Source organism: Protomyctophum parallelum, assembly GCF_964188405.1.
Source record: "Protomyctophum parallelum genome assembly, chromosome: 12".
In the NCBI taxonomy this organism is placed as follows: domain Eukaryota; kingdom Metazoa; phylum Chordata; class Actinopteri; order Myctophiformes; family Myctophidae; genus Protomyctophum; species Protomyctophum parallelum.
Window position 1 is genome coordinate 837,847 of NC_139712.1, and position 6,000 is coordinate 843,846.

The window sequence follows — 6,000 nt, forward strand, 5'->3', positions numbered from 1 at the left end:
CACGGACATTCCTGTTCATACTCTTTTATTTCCTTTACCTGTGAGCGTCTTTGAACAGTGGTGAGTTGTGTTACACGTTGCTGTGATGTTTGACTTATTCCTGAGTGTAACTTTCTTTCTGTCTTGCGCTAAAAAAAATATATATATATATAAAAAAAATTAACCGCGGTAATGAACCCGATACCGCGGTATGCGTTACATACCGGCGGTATTGCGGTTATTGCACCCAGCCCTAGTTGTACCCGAACGTGTTCAAAGAACCATCGTTCACGAACGCCTTCATATTCAGGGTGGACGTTAACAGAATGTACTGTATTTCTACTTGATGAACGTCATCGTGAACGCGTTCATTTCTGGCGTGTGTGAACGCCACTTTGGCAGGTTCAACTTCAAGAGTGAGTGAGTGTTTCCATAGAGCCTTCCAGGCTAAATCCCCGACCAGCCTCTAATGATCAATCATAACGAAATGGAAAAAGGTTGTTAACTTTAACAACCATAAACATTCAAGTCATATTTTTGTTCTTAATTGTAAGCTATAATCCTGCATACAGTTATAGTAGCCGTTTAGAAAGTTAGAAGTACTAGACCGGTGCCCGGTAACGAGTCGGTAACGATGTAAGTTGGAGATCCATTCCCCACCCGGCTATAAAATACCCATTGTACCCGTGTCAGAGTACCCGTTCCACCCATCTGTCTGTGTCCCTTTTATGCCCATATATGGAGATTTCTGTATCTTGTTTTTGTGGCGGTTCTGGACAACCGTGGGTCCTACCGACTCGACACCGTGGGTGTGGAATATGAAGTCGGCGGGGGCGAACGGGTCTCGAGTTACGTGCATTACAGCCGTACACACATACAGGCGGACAAACGGTGCTTTTATAGATAGATTTCAGACCTCCTTTTCTTTACAATGTTGAGGGTAGAATGCTCTTAGACTTGAGATGTGATTGATTGAATGGCTTATTATATAAATGTCATGTATTTAACTCACAACCATGATCACATGGTTTGGAGCACAGATTCATAAAAGTATACAATCGAAAGTATAGAATACATTACAGATTACACGATATACATAGACATATCGGAAGGCTTTCCCTATTTGTACAATGGAAGAACATTTTTTTCAGAAAAGCACCCAATTTATTGATTACTTTTAGTTTTTTCAGATTTTAGTAATGCAAATAATTTAAAAATAGAAGGGTGGGTAAAAAAATTAATTGGCAGGTATTTTTGCCTGAAATTCATAATGCCACTATTCTTACATTCCAACAAAACATGATACTCATCTCCAATTCTGGCTTTATTACATAGGTTACAAATCCTCTGACTTCTTTCCAGTCCTTTATATCTACCGATGACCTTTGGGATTCTTGTGTTGTTTAGCCTAAGGTTGCAAATAGCCTGTCTATACTTACGGTTTTCACATAGAAGGTATTTTTCTAGTTTGAACTCTTGTTTGTATTCAACATAGATGTCACATGATGTCATACTATTGAGTTCACTTTGCCACTTTTACAAAAACTGGTCTTTCAACCTTTGTTCGACAGTTCGCTTCAACCAGTCAATGTTATTACATTTCTGAGCCAACCACATGTAAGACATACCAGTCATCCAGTATTTTCTTCACCTGTGCAACCCAAGGTGACACATGGGCACCTGTGTTGAACAGGTTAAGCAGACAGTCGTACATTTTTCGACTCAGTTTACGGGCCCAGTACCCGATAAGTCTCTTTTTAACAGCGCTACAAATTGGGTACCTCCCCAGCTCACCATACACCATATTACTACAGGTAGTTGTTTTAACTTTTAGGATATACTTGAGAAATTTAAGATGTATTTTTTCTAGTTTTTCAGAGTACAGTCAAACACTTCGTCTAAAATGAGTAACACCAAAAACAAGCTTGCGGCCTTGTTTCCATTTAGGCCCTACAACGCCATCAATCCATAGACATGACATGAATAATAACAAGCACTAAAGCAGCAATATCATCAGAGATTAAAATAGGGTGCATTTTGCACATCAAAACGCAGTTTATAGTTAAGGGACGCAATAAAACAACGACTCCTGCATCCACGGGATGCACTATTGTAGCCTACTACTGTACTGTTTTTTATTCTAGTTTATTTTTGCTAGCTTTAGTTATAATGTGGTTATATTCATGTAGAAAACAGAAGCAGAAATGGTTATTATAACCATACAAAATTAAATGGTAGTTAAATGCTGCAATTTGTAAAAATGGCAAAATATGACTCCTAACGTCGTTGAAGTGGGACTCATAAAATGGTCCTGGGACTCATTTCTAAAATAATTTCTAAATTGAATTGTTGCAGCCCTACACTTAAAAGTCCCTCCAACAATCCCCTCAATATAAAAATCTAAGAGTGCATTAATACAAACTGAATGACCAGACAGACGTCTGCAATGATCAGTTCAGGACATGTAGTCAGTGTTCTGCGCTGGCTTTTCAGACGCCCTATGTAAACATTACATTGATCTGCGTTACAAAAGAAACGGTCAAACTATAAAGTCTGACACAATAACTGATACAAAACGACTAATCCACACAATTAGCGACCACTGTCACGTGACAGTGTGCATTTCAACAGATCTTACGTTAGTTTTAGGCTAACTATAAACACAGCAAAAATAGTATAACTTACTTCATCAGAGAAACAGCAACGAGGGACTTAGCTTAGCTACTAGCACAACTGTTGTTGTTGTGACTGGAGCAGTGTGAGAGAAATAAGACGTTTGAGTGAATGAAGCCCTGGTTGCTCAAAGCTCTGGGTTGTCCTCTGTGTGTCTCCAGGTTGAAAATGACAGACAGTCCCTCAAAACGACCGACTGGTTCAACTTTGTTCAACTTTAGCTACAAAACGTCTGTTCACTTGGAACGGACCGACCCGGCGAACAGACATGGTGGTTGTGCACATGCGCATTAGCGCTGGAGCCAGTGTTGCCAACCCACGTGAGAGAAATAAGCCAAACCACCTCCAAAAACAAGCCAAAACAAACCCAATAACATCCCCATATAAATTATAATTCTAATAAAAAATTATTTGATGCATTTATCATTATACATACTATTTATGTCTATGATAATTAATGTTTTAGTAATGTATTATACTAATAATTAGCCCATAAAGAAAAGAAAAGGATCTCTGGAAAAGAAGATGCCAAAAGTCGCGGGAAATAAGCAGACTTGGCAACCCTGGCTGCGTGCACGTAGCATAAACGGTCGCTAGGGGGAGCCATGGTACAGCGTAATACTATGCAGCATAGGAATTATACTATAGCAAATACATATCCGTTACACAAGTGGTTTTCAACCAGTGGTCTGAAGGGGTTTCTACTTTCTACTGTAGGTGGTCCCCATGCCAAACATTGCAACAATGCTGGTTAACAAACTTGGTTTTGGTGTAGAGCACATCAAAGCCTTCTACAAAAACCTAGGTGTTTGTAAAGATTATTTTAAAATGGCAATGGTAACAACTGAGGAGGTACTTAAAAAACGGAGTGCCCTCCAACCCCACAAGGCCACTGGCCATGACAATATTCCCTCCAAATTTCTCAGAGACTCAGCCATTTCCATAGCTCCAGTCATCATCACCCACATAGTAAACCTCTCCATCAAACAGGGACAGGTCCCCCAAGATATTAAACTGGCCAAAGTAACCCCCCTTTACAAAAAAGGGAGTAAATTAGAACCCGGCAACTACCGCCCTATTTCTATTCTAAGCTCCATCTCGAAAGTGATGGAAAAAATAGTCTATGAACAGGTTGAAAAGTATCTTGCCACTAATAAATTGTTGTACTGGTTTCAGAATATCCCACTCCACTGACACATGCCTCCTCTATTTGAGCGACCACATCAAACACGAGGTGGATGCTGGAAAATGCTGCGGCATGGTCATGCTGGACCTCCAAAAGGCTTTTGACACCGTGAACCACTCCATACTGGTTAACAAGCTTAAAGCTATTGGTTTTGATAGCACATCAGTGAGCTGGATGCAATCCTACCTGGAGGGGAGAGAACAGATGGTGGAGGTGAACGGAACACTACCCCCCCCCCCCCCCCCCCCCCTCCCAGTGAGCTGTGGCGTCCCACAATGAAGCATACTAGGGCCTTTACTGTTCCTAATATATGTGACATCAGCTTGTGACTGCAACTTGTTCCTGTTCGCAGATGACTCAGCACTGCTGGTCTCGGACAGGAACAAACTGCAGGTTGAAAAGACCCTCAGCTCTGAACTCGGTAGAATCTGCACCTGGCTCGCTGATAACAAACTATCCTTACACCTGGGAAAAACTGAATCCATTCTCTTCGGATCTAAGGGCCGATTCATACTCCTATTTTAGAGCCGAATAAAAGTTGGTTCGGCGCTGTAAAGCCTACAATTTGACGTCATTTGAGGTTCGGGGGGGGGGCGGGTACCGTTTTAAAGTCGGCTCTTCGGTGCTACTGAAAATTTCTGACGAGCCAAAATCATTTAGGCACTACAGCGCCGAAACAGCGGTAAAATAGGAGTATGAATCGGCCCTAATAGTAATCTCAGCAAGGCAGATGGCTTGGTTAGAGTGGGTGACAATATTTTCACACGAAAAGATGAAATTACTTACCTAGGTTCCATCCTGGAGGCCAATCTTTCCAGTGATAAAATGGCCACCAACGTAATAAAAAAGTCAATCAAAGAACAAGATTCCTTTACAGGATCTCTTCACTGGTCAACAAAAACACCTTGAAGACCTTAACAGGAGCCCTCGTAGCCTACAAGGTTTCTTTGACTATGCATCCACCTCTTGGTACCACAGCACCTCAAAGGCCCTTAAAACAAGGCTCCAGACCTCCCAAAACAAACTGGTCAGACTCCTTCTTGGCCTGACCCCCCGAACCCACCTCACCCCTGCCCACTTTGACAGGCTGGGATGGCTTAGGGTCGACGACAGAGTACAGCATCTTGCAATGGGTCTGGTCCACAAGATTCGATACACCACCAAGATACCCATGTACCTGTCTAAATACTTCCTTAATGTAAACGAAGTCCACACCCACAACACCAGAGGGAGTGCAACAAACCATGTACAACCCAGATTCGGCACAAACAAGGGACTAAATTATTTTCGCTACTATGCCACCAAAATGTGGAACGCCCTACCAACAGTCATTAAGACATGTGAATCCCTTGACTCCTTCAAAACCGCTCTCAAAGGGCAGATACGGATGGCTGCAATTTGAAACTGGAACACTATAGAAACACTATAACACTATAGAAACACTATAACACTATAGAAACACTATAACACTATAGAATGATGACCAATGTTATAGAATGATGACCAATGCTATAGAATGATGACCAATCATATAGAATGATGACCAATGCTATAGAATGATAATAATAATAATAATAACACTTATTTGTATAGCACCTTTCATGACATGAAATGCAGCTCAAAGTGCTTTACAGAGCAATGGAGAATAAAAGAAAAGCAAGGCAACGACATTAAAGAAAAACAAGCAGTAATGCAATACAGTGAGGACATGAATAACAAAAAATAAAAAATAAAAATAAAAGATCAATTAAAAGCAATGTTGTAGAAGTGGGTCTTGAGCTGATCTTTAAAAATGTCTACAGAGGCTGCCTGACGAAGGTACAGTGGGAGCTTGTTCCATGCCGACGGCCCGTAGAAGCAAAAAGCTGCTTCCCCGTATTTTTTGTTGCCATTTTTTTAGGCAAAGCGAGCAGGCCAGCAGTGGAAGACCTTAGCGGGCGGTTTGGGACATATTTAGTCATGTAGGTAGGAAGGTGCGAGACCATTGAGAGCTTTATAGACAAGTAAAATAATTTTAAAATCAATCCTAAAAACAACCGGAAGCCAGTGCAGTGATGCCAAAACTGGAGTAATATGTTCTCTCATCTTAGTTCTAGTTAAAACTCTGGCTGCTGCATTTTGGACAAGTTGTAATCTGTCAGTTGTTTTCTTAGGCAGTCCTG